We start from the raw sequence: 11,679 nt of genomic DNA, 5'->3' as shown, positions 1-11,679 counted from the left end.
GGACTTCACCCTGGCTGCAAGAGCTTGATGGAAGAGAAGAGGAGGAGGTGATTTTTTTTTGTTGTGGCAGCACTAAGGCCCTAGATAAAAGGGTGGCACCGGAGCGCTAAGGCTCCGGTGCCAAAAATAAGATGGTGACAATAAGGGCCGGGATAAAAGGGTGGTGCCGAAAATAAGAAGGTGGCACTAAGGCCCGGGATAAAAGGGTGGCACCAGAGCACTAAGGCTTTGGTGCCGAAAATAAGAAGGCGACACTAAGGCCCAGGATAAGAGGGTGGCATCAGAGCACTAAGACTCCGGCGTTGAAAATAAGAAGGAGACACTAAGGCCTGGGATAAAAAAAAGGAGGCACTGGGGCCAAAGTTTCTTTTTTTGGAAGGCACTAGGGCTAGAGTTTTATTTTTTTAGGCACAGGGGCCGGAGTCGTTTTTTTTGGAAGGCACAGGGGCCGGAGGCACTAGGGCTGGCGTTTTTTTTTTGGAAGGCACTGGGGCCAGAGTTTCGTTTTGTTTTTTTGAAAGGACCACACTGGGCCTAGAGTGTTTTTTTTTTTGGACGGCGCTAGGGCCGGAGTGAGGAGATTTGGCCCGATGGTCGGCAGTAGGAGGTTCGATCCAAGCGCCCATTGCGGGTTCTCACAATGACTGTGGGGATATGGTGCCAATAGGTTGGTTTTCACCATATTCGTTGTTGGGGTGCTTTTACTTGAGATTTCGAGGTCACGTCCACCCATTAGTTTCCGCTTTTACCCATGGCACCCTTTGCGGGTTTTTTCCATGGCCAGATTTTATTTTTTTTAGGACTCTTTTACTTATGGCTTCGTGGCCATGCCCGCCTGTCATTTTTACTCATGGTGCCCTTTGTGGGTTTTCACCATGCCCCTGTTTTTTTTTTTTTTTATGGGTGATTTTACTCATAGCCCCTCTTTTTTTTGGGCTATGTTCGCCTGAAGCTCTTTTTCTTTTACTCGTGATGATCGTCATCATGCCCGCCTTCTCTTTTTTTTTTTTTTCGGGGAGAAAGAGTCCACCAATATGGTGAACCTTGACAGAGGAGTCTTGAGAGTCTTGAGAGTGTGGCCCTAGCCCAAGTTGATTGTAGCGGCTGGGCACCTAGGCAGGCTGTCGTTTTGCCTTGTGGGGCGTTGCCCCAAAGAGTAGCTTTATGGTGCCCACGCAGTTTGTGCCTGCATAGGGTCGATGATGGAGGTGTCTACGGGAGGTGTCGGATGGTGCCCACGGTGGTAGGAGGAAGAGGCACACGCGGGGGGTGGAATGAAGAGGCACTCGTAGGGTGTGTGGAGATGGCACCCGTAGAGGGTAGAATGAAGAGGCACTCGTGGGGGGGTGGAATGAAAAGGCACCCACGAGGCATGGAATGAAAAGGCACCCATGGGGCATGGAATGAAGAGGCACTTACGGGGGGTGTGGAGATGGCACCTGCGGCGGGTGGAATGAAGACGCAACCACAAGGGAGTGGAATGAAGAGGCACCCGTGGGGGTGGAATGAAGAGGTACCATGGGGGGTGGAATGAAGAGGCACTCGCGGTGGAGTGGAATGAAGAGATACCCGCAGGGGGTTGAATGAAGAGGCACCCGTGGGGAGGGGGGGGGGGGGGGGGGGGGGGGTGGAATTGAGAGGCACTTGTGGGGTTTGGAATGAAAAGGCACTCGCGGGGGTTGGAATGAAGAGGCACCCAAGGGGGGTGGAATGAAGAGGCACCCGCGGGAGGGGTGGAATGAAGAGGTACCCCGCAGGGGGTGGAATGAAGAGGCACCTACAGGGGGTGGAATGAAGAGGCACCCACGGGGGGTGAAATGAATAACTGCCTGGAAGGGGGGGGAAAGTGGCGACAGGCCCTGAGGGGGTGAAGTTTGTAGAGGTAGCGCTAGGCTGATGAGGCGCCTACGTACTGGGCGAGGTTGGATGGAGAACGCCACGTGGGGGAGGTTGGTGCAAGATCCGCTTGAGTGATCCGTTGATAACGCCAGGCTGGTAGTGTGGCATGCAAGATTGGACCGTGACGCTTAGTGAATAGTGCCTGGTAGGTGAGGTGTGAGGGAGTTTAATTGTCGTGGTCAACAAGGCACCATTGTGGTGGCACGTGGCCGAGCAACTGGGCGGCAGGTGCTCGGGAAGCAGCAAGCTTTGGTGAGCCTAGGCCTTTAAAAAGGGGGCCAGGTAGAAGAGCATGAGGGCAGCTTTTCCCGTTCATGATGAAGTTCCCTTTTTTTATGCTCCTTTATGTGGAGCCAGTACGGAGACTTCGTTTTCTTTGAAGATCTTGGCAGGTGAGCGATGCTCGTTGTGGGGGCAAATTGCTTGACACCGACCTTTGGGGTGCGCGTGGGCGTTGGGTGTCTTTGTGAAGACATTTGCAGCGAAGGTGACGATGGACCCATGACAGAGGGTGAGCTTGTTGCTTCGAAGCTCCTCTATTTGTACAGGACCCATGGCATGAGGCTCGTGGCCATGTATGACGAGATGGGGGCCATCTGTCGCTATTGGTGGGGGCGGTGCGTCTAGGCCTGGCGCATGCATTGCTCCCACCAAGGAGCGCATGACTCTTCACCTTCTTCATCGAACGAAAGGGGAGTGCCCCCCCCCCTCTGGTTCTTGGAAGGCAGGAAACCCACTTCAGAATGGGAATACTTCCTCATAGCTACTGTTTATTGTAACTGCGATTCTGTAAACCTTTACATTCATGAAAGAAATTTCCTTTTTGAGCTAGTCGTTTGTGGTTTCCTTACACGCCTTTGTTTGCCGCTTCTTTTTCTCTCCTCCTTTTTGTAGGCCAGTGCAGTCCTTTTCTCTCATCCATCCCTCGGGGAATGCACCATTGTTGATTTTAGCAAGACGTCTTTGTTTTTTTTTTTTTTTCTCCCTTTTTTTTTTTTTGGAGGGGGAGACCGTAAGGGTTTCCCAAACCTAGTTGTGACAAGGAGCAGGGTTTGCTTGCCAGCAAAGTATAGTAGTGTAAAGGAATGCCCCGGACACTCTAAGTGGGTCCTGGCTATAGGCAGGCGGAGTGGAGTTAGGCTGCATGCATGAGCTCGACGGCGTTTGGACAACGATAAGCGAATCGTTCCTGGCAAGCCACATCAGGCATGTAGCAATTAATGCCGAGCGGGAGAGGCGGCGTCGAAGTTGTACGACGATTCGATTACTTGCCCTTAGAGCTTCCTCGGGACTCAGCATAATCTTTCGCATGTGTGGCACGTCGTTTGGCATGTTGTTCATATGATCGTACCTTCACGGCACGTGGCGTTGGCTCGTGCGATGCTTCAGTTTGCATGCTAGCGGCGCCTCGATTCTTGGCCTCCGATATTTCGCTTCGCGTGTCATCGATGCTCTTTTGTGATTTGGGGGGGGGGGAGGGGGGGTTGCCCGTTGATTGACCCTCCTATTGTCGGACATTTTAAAAGGAGGGGTGTCTGCTTTTTGTTCCTATACAGAGTCTGGATTCCTAGTAAAAGCAAACACCCTTAACACCTTTTTCTTAGGCCTCCTTTCCGGCATTCGCCTCTTCTAGAAGTAGTACTTTGCAAGCAAGGCCCGTGGCTGGCAAGAGTCTGCCTCCTTCTCCACCAGGTAATGTTGTCTGCTTGGGTCTGGGTCATGTGGCTGCCTCGCCATTTATGGCCTGACCCTTTCGCTTTTTCTTTTGTACAGCGAAGCGCATGAAGGCAGAGGTCCTTTACTTGGCGTCACAACTGTTTGACATCGACAGTAAGTACGAGGTGGGCTAGCCCTCATTTGGGCCTCTCGAGTCTCCACCTGCTGGGGGTGGGAGGGGAGCTCCCAGCATGCGTCCTCCTGTTTCCTTGAGTTCCCCGTTTTCACCTTTATCGGGGTAGGGTTCTAGGGCGCTGACCATAAAGCGCATGCTCCAAGCAGAGCTCCAATGGCTAAAGGAATGCCCACTCTCTGACCTTCAGGACGAGATAGAGAGTGTCGAGGCTCGTGCAGCCAATTTGCAAGCAACGGATCCTGATGCGGTGGCCCTCAGCCATTTAAGAACGCTAATATGAATTCTCTCGGATTGGGGAGCGGATGCTCAATTGCACGAGACCTTGGTACGGGCAACCCATGAGGCACGCCTGACATCTTTGAGGGTGAGATTGGCTACACAGGAAGCCCTTGCAAGGGGGTATGAGGAGAAGAGGGAGAGGGTTGCCTCACGACATGCCCAGCTTGTGAGCGAGGAGGCAGAGGTGTGCTGCAAAATCCGGGCTTCCAAAGACGAAATCATCCGGCATCAAACCCGCCTAGCTAACCTTGTCCCGAGCTGCCAATGCTACCGGGAGGTGATGGCCGTGCACTATCGTATTTTGGAGGAGCTGAATTCGGAGGCAATGTGGTTGCTGCTAACTCCGATTTCGTTGCCTTGGATATCACTCGTGGCGAGGAGGAGGTGTGAATCGTCCTGGGGGAGGTAGAAGCGCTAAAGATGAGGATGCAGGAGGCGCTCGACCGCTTTTAACACTCCCTCCTCTTATTGTAAACGGGTCGCCGCTCGCTTAGATTTTGTAACCTCTTTTGAATATGAATAAGACAATGAATTTTCTTATTCTTTCTATTTGATGCGTCCGAGGTTTCTACTTTCCGCGCCATTTACTTTGGATTTCAAGTCCCCCCCCCGCACCGTCAGGACGGGATAGAGAGCGTCAAGGCCTGTGCAGCCAGTTTGCAAGCTGCGGATCCTGATGCGGTGGCCCTCAGCCATTTAAGAACGCTTATATGAAATCTCTAGGATTGGGGAGTGGATACTCAATTGCGCGAGACCTTGGTACGGGGCGACCCATGAGGCACGCTTGACCTCTTTGAGGGTGAGAATGGCTACACAGGAAGCCCTTGCAAGGGGGTATGAGGAGAAGAGGGAGCGGGTTGCCTCCCAGCATGCCCAGCTTGTGAGTGAGGAGGCAGAGGTGTGCTGCAAAATTCGGGCTTCCAAAGACGAAATCATTCAGCATCAAACCCACCTAGCTGACCTTGTTTAGAGCTGCCAATGCTACCGAGAGGCGATGGCCGTGCACTATTGTCATTTGGAGGAGCTCAATTCGGAGGCAATGTGGTTGCTGCTAACTCTAATTTGGTTGCCTTGGATATCACTCGTGGCGAGGAGGAGGTGTGAATCGTCCTGGGGGAGGTAGAAGAGCTGAAGATGAGGATGCGGGAGGCGCTCGTCCGCTTTTAACGCTCGCTTAGATTTTGTAAACCCTTTTGAATATGAATAAGACAATGAAATTTCTTATTTTTTCTATTTGATGCATCCAAGGTTTCTACTTTCTGTGCCTTTTACTTTTGATTTCAAGTCCCCCCCCCCCCCCCCCCCCCCCCTTTTTTTTTTTTGTGAGAGAGAGGGGCAATAACGACGAGAATTGGGGCGCTTACTGAGAGGGTGCCTGATCATTTTCTCAAGGTTCTGCGGACCCCTACCAGTGCGCAGTTGTGTTAGGAGGTAGTTTTAGAGTCGTACCCCGGCGACTATAGTAGGGCCTACTTAAAGTCCCACCCTTGGGACTAACAGTAGTGTGTGCTTCTAAGTCCCTCACCCCATGTAGGGAGAACCCTGAGGGGTTCTTAAAGCGGAATGTTGACTTTCCTCCGCGAGGACGACTTGCCTCGAGATGAAGTCATGTACATTAGATCAAGGGGGTAAGAGCTCTGCCTTGTCCCGGTGTAGGGGAGACTGGGCATCTTGGGTTGGCATGACTGGCTTCTCCGAATCATGTCTCTCTATTCCGAGCGGGTGGGGTGTGAACAACCCGCCCGCACAATGAGTCGAGCTGTCGCTGGTGCTCTTCGGCCTTCAACGAGCATGATACACCTATCATGGTGCTGAAGCATCGGATGTAGAAGACTCAGAAACACTGGTAACAAGGCTTCGAGCCCGCTTTGTTCTCGGATTAAGGTAGGGACATTGATGGGGTATTCCGTCCCGGGACGAAGCTTGTTCCTCAATCAGGGCTATCCATCCATCTTGGATGTATCCTTGAAGGATGTTCAAGAACCGTAGCAGTGGCACAAGTCGTGGCCACTCAGCTGGTGGTCAGGGCACCATGGGCCCCAGCTTTTGCCAACCACTCACCTCCATGTCTTGGGGGCATGGGGCACGATCATCTCGTGTTGGACCATCACATCGAAATAGTATGGAGCCAATAGAGCTGTGGCTTGGGCTCAGGAACCTGATCACCTATCTCTTCGTGGATCGTGACCACAAGCTTTAGGTGTCTCGAAAGCTTTCTTGAGGTCCTCCAAATCTGCCCCTTTTGGATCAAGGCTTCATTATAGTCCTTGAGTTGGATATAGTCCTTGACCAAGTTCCCCAATACTTAGTGGAACGTGCAGTAGTTGGGATGATCAACCCATTATGTGTGGTCTGGCAGTTTACTAGGTGGGAGGGTCACCATGTCTTGCTCAATTAACATGCTGAGGAGGGTCGGCACCTATCCCCTGTTGAAGCTGTATTGTTGATTGAGCATCCGCCTGAACTCCTCAATTAGTTGGTAGCTGGGTGGTGGAGGCACCTTGCTGTAATCTTGCTTTTGAGGTGGCTGTTGTGCCAACCCTTGAATCCATGGTTGCAGCCTCTTGGAGGTGTCCAACATTAGCAAGGGGGCTGCATTGGGTTCGGGTTGGGAATCGGTCGTCACTGTCGTGCTGATCAGATTCTTGGATTGACCGGCATGGGGGTTAGTCCTGCTGCCTTGGAATAGGCCCCCTACTAAGGTTTGGGCCGAGTCTCTACCATGATGCTTCAACAAGCTCTCGATCTTGGCTGCCTTAGTGATCATTTCGGAGAAGGTGGTGGGGTTGGAAGCCTCAACATTCAGGGAGATTTCTCTCCACTATTGGATATATTGGCCCATCAATTTGTCGGGGTTTTGGGCCATGGTGAGGAGTTCTATGGCCTGCACATCCAGCTCTGCTTTGTTAAAGCGTTTGTAGAAGAGTCGTTCCATCTTCTACCAGGAGTAGACCGAGTTGAGCAGCAGGAGGGTGTACCATTTGAAAGCAGGCCCGACCAGGGTTTCCACGAACTGTCGAAGCAAGAATCTAGAGACTGAGCCCTACTCCTGATAGGCCGATACGAAAGTGGGCTATGTGCTGCTGAGGCGAGCCCATGCCATCAAAAATTGGTAACCTTCCCTTTTGATACCCGACGGGAAAGGGTACTTGATCAATGGAAGGCGGATAGGGCTTTTGTTATGGGAGGTTTACTCGTGTTTTTTACACCAGCAGCTCCGGGATGCTTTTGTTGATCATCCGCTGGACGTCCTCCTGTGTAAACATCGACGGAGTGGCTTGAGGGGCGATATCGGGCTGGACCTCAAAAGACGGGGGAGGATTCGGGGATCTTTGGCTGAAGGGGGAGGCTGAGGTCTTTCTTCCCCCCCAAGCGATGGGTCAGGGGGAGAATTTGTCTCGAGCCCTTTGAGCCTATCTAAGATGCCGTTCAGAAGGCTCTCAAGGCGGGCTTACAAGATTTCGGGTTCTTCTTCATTCTAGCCTACCACCATGACCTCAAAAGATCAACCGGAGTCAGGTAGTTCGAAGGGAGGGGTGACCCTGGTCCTCCTCATGCTCCGGTCGAGAACCCCAGAGAGCAAAGGTTGGTCTTGCCCCGACTGGGCTCAGGCTTGCGTGAGAGCCCGAGTAACTACGGATTCGGGGCGACCCAGCGGACTGCATGTTGTCGGACTTGGTGCTTGAAGGCCTTGGGGCCCATCTTCCTCTGCCGGCTCTTGACGGCCTTGGGGTCGAGGGTCTTACGAAACGGGGTCACCTTCTTGTGCCCCGACAATGTTAGAGTGGGTGACACTGTCATTGTCAGGCCCCTCCATTTCTTGTAGAAGGTGGAACCGGTTCCTACCGGCGAGGCCCTTCGCTGCAGAAGACACCACCTTTCGAGGGATGTCGGGACCTTCTAGTTCCCTAGCTTGCTCGAGCCGTAGGCCTCGGTAGATTTTTCCCCAGACTCGAAATCGGGTCCAATCCGCCTCTTGGCAGGCCCACTCTACTGATGCACGGGCAGAATCGACAAGTTGGGGTAGAGTGAGACACAAAGGGAAGAGGGGCTTTGTGGGTGACAATAGAGTTCGAGAGCCGCTAGCAGGGAGAACAGTGCAGCTAGCGGCCACGGTGAGCGTCTGCTCCATTTCGATCTTGCACCGAGGGGCAGCTTGTGGGCACACCAGGCACGATGCGGACAGGATAGTGCTCGGAGGGAACTTCTTTGAGTATCATGCAGTGAGCGGCACAGTAGTGGTGGATGGGGCGGTGGGTGCTCATCCTTTTCTGCAGCCAAGGGTTTCTTTGGATCTGCATGTGTATGCATGACCCATAGTAGTATCTAAGATGGCCACGGGGTCGGTCCCTTGTGTGGTGAGCGGTGGAGTAAGTGTGTCATCTCCCCATTTAGCTGGTGAGGCCGTTGGCCCTCCCGTATGCATGTGCATTTTCTTGGAGGGTTTCCGATCATCTCGGAAGTCTCGTGCCAGTCAGGCATCAGCCTTTGGGCTGCCCCGAGCCGTGGAACTGTTATGCATGTCGCAGGTGGCCTCTGAGCCACCGGCACCTTGTCCAGGCCAAGAGTGACCTGAAACGGTTCGAGGGGTTGAGGCAGGATGCACCTTGCCCAGATTCATTATTATGGTGGTTGGTCTGCCGGGAACTTTTTAGATATAGGTACGCACAGTAGAGCAACTGTGTGAGCTGACATGGTGTTTTCCAGTGAGTGATATGTTCGCAGGGGTGCCAGATTTGGCGAGGCCCCTGCGTAATGGGGACAGGGTTTCCTTTCGGCTTTCCGTGGTGACGGCAGTCTTGTTAGGACCGACCAAGTGAGGAAAAGTGGCGGCACGAGGGCCGCTTTGTGTCCTGTGGCTGGTAGTGTGCCCGTCAGCAATAGGGTGCTTTAGTGAGCGAGCGACAACAGAGTCGCCCACGTAGTGGATGTAGAGGAATCTTCCCCTAATGCCGGAATAGGCAGGGAGAGGGGCTTGAGGGCCCGTGCCCCGAACTTCCTCGACCGAGGCCGAGATGGCTGGGCCAACATGGCCGAATAGAGGGCACGCACGGGAGGGAGGACCAAACGGTCAGGCCTTTCCATGAGTAGCCACGGGTATGCGGATGAAGAACTCCCAAACCCGGAGGAAAGAGGGATAAGCATATCCCATAGCAAAAGTGAAAAGAGGGGAAAGAGAGATTGGTACCTAGAGATGGCTCGAGCTAATGTAGGGTGACACGTCCCCAGTGGAGTTGCCAGTTGATGTCAGTGGGGTTCTGGTTTCCCTCTGCACGGGGGTGAGGAAACCCTCTCTCAAACAACCATGGAGGTCTAGCGTGTGGTGGACACTCGGGGACTCTTACTTGCGAATGGGAAGCAGACGGTGAAAGAGATTTTTACGACTGGAGCGTGAATCGCTCTTACGTCGCTTGGGGGTTCGGGGACGTGCCCGGGCGGATGGTCCTCTTAGAGCAATTACGAAGCCCTCTGGTGGCTCATCAGCATATTTGGACGGGAGCCCTCATCAGTTTCTCAATCTCTCTCTCTCCTTTCATGCTCTTTGTGTTATCGGGATGGGATCCTGATGTCCCTCCTCCTTGGATGCCCTTTCAGAAGGATTTGCTGGCTGCTAAAGGGGGGTGTGGTAGAAGTCGAGGGCAGAGGCCCGTCGGTTAATACACATCCACGGGCTGGCGAATGGGCACAGGCTTCCGCGTGGACAGTGTCACAGAATGGACTAGGGGCTCACAGAATAAGACAAGACAAGAATAAACTAGCCTCTATTCCTTCCAACCTTTGGGGTATTGGAGCTTCAAAAAAGGCAGCCTTTTGGAGTGATTTTCTAGACCTTTTTACAAATGAGCTAAGCTTGCTCATATAGAAGATTCACCATACAGGGGTGAATGCTCAAAATCCAAGCTTAATTGCAATTAAAGAAATTGAAAAAAAATCCAAAATTAGGCACAAATGACCAAAATGTCCCTATGATCGTTTGCTCGAATGACGAGACCGTCCCTTCATGCAGGCTGCTTCGCGATGAGAAGACCTTAGAAGCTGGTCCTGCAACTTGCGGCAACTGTTCAGCTTTTTCAGCAACATTTCTTCATTCTTCTTTCGATTGAGAACATTTTGATGCCCTTCAATCGTGTTGTGGTTGCCTTCTTCCCCGAGGTGAAAGTCCAGCTAGTTTTGTGAACTTTGTTTGCTGATGCATCTCTGAGCTACGTTGTCTTAGTTTCTGGCTCTTCTATCAAGTCAGAGAGGAGGTCGTTGCAATCATTTTGCACCAAGTTGGGGTCGATTTGGTGTAGATTTGCATCTTCTGCTATTTTGGAAGGTTACCGAAGAAAGGGATTCCAACAACAAACTGGGTTTGCTTCTTTGGTGACCTGAGGACTTGCATCGATTGAACAAGGGATTGAATGCAAGAGTCATGCCATAATGTAGCTCTGTGCGAGGTGGTTCTTTTGAAATCTTCATTGCGTCAATCCATGGCCTGGATTTTGAGCTATGCTTCACCAAATCCGGAGCCTGCTGGACCTTTTTTATGTCCTGGTTTCTCTAGCTGCTTTCCTCTTTAAAGCAACAACTGTTCTTGGTCACAGCACAGTGAGTGCCTTAGGTCAAAATGACGGGGCTGATATGATCTAAAACATGTCAACATTTGAGCTCTATCCGATTTTAGAGGAAGGCGTCATGATTGGAGAAGTTGCTGCCGGAAAACATTGTCGCAGGCCCCATTTCAGGCACTGGTTTCGTGAAGCCACATCACGCTATGGTAAACCCATGAGTTGCAAGGCCGCATGAGCATAGACCCTTCTAAAGGGGCCCGATTGAGCCCAAATTTGATCCTCTAGGTTTTTGACGTTCTGAGCACAATGGTGATGGTCTAGTGTCAGTTGCAGCCTCTATCATGAGGCTACAGTGGAGGGTTCTTCTTTGGTGCTAGGGCACCGCACCCAGATCACTAGGCTTGGAGCCTCTGTTTTTCGATACGATCCTGGCCTGCGGGTGTTTTGTGAACCCGCGAGACTAGACTGTCGTCGGCTCTCTCCTTACTCGCATTGGCTCATGGAGGTACATAAAAATGACGTACAACAGTTACAATTATGTATAAACTAATTTACAATAGAGCAACTTTATAATAATGGGAAATTAACATTAATATCATGTCATTTAGTAATATTTAAATAATGCTTCAAAATTTCAATGTGTGTCCCTTTTTATTATCTCTTTGGTTTTTCTCTAAATGCGCTTGTACCAAGCTCTAAACTTTTTAGTGACAATTATCCCTGTTAATTCCAACTTACCCTAATTTTCTTGTGAAAAAATGAAGTGTTGATAATATCATTGATATTATCAGGATAACAATGCCATGATCCATGTAGCTCGGGAAAATGCATCTCCTCATAACTTTGATGATTACAAACTATCTGATAAACTAAATGATTGTTGTAGTCATTACGACTTCAGTTCATATACAGCATGGAATATGCTATTAGCTTAGGGTGCTACCCAAGCTCTTGCCTTGGAAAAAATGGGCAAGGTGTTGTTAAGGCAACCACTCATCCCCCTCAAGCTAAAATAGATACCAAGGATTGGAGGGGGCTGAGGTGTACACTTTCTAAGGTTCAACGCAAACTCAAATCTTCTTGGCATCCAAGATT

Source organism: Amborella trichopoda, chromosome 7 (genome assembly GCF_054954075.1).
Source record: "Amborella trichopoda isolate Santa Cruz 75 chromosome 7, AtrichopodaSantaCruz75HAP2 v2.0, whole genome shotgun sequence".
NCBI classification, from domain to species: Eukaryota; Viridiplantae; Streptophyta; class Magnoliopsida; order Amborellales; family Amborellaceae; genus Amborella; species Amborella trichopoda.
The sequence above is the reverse complement of the archived record's forward strand: the minus strand, read 5'-3'. Positions refer to the sequence as shown.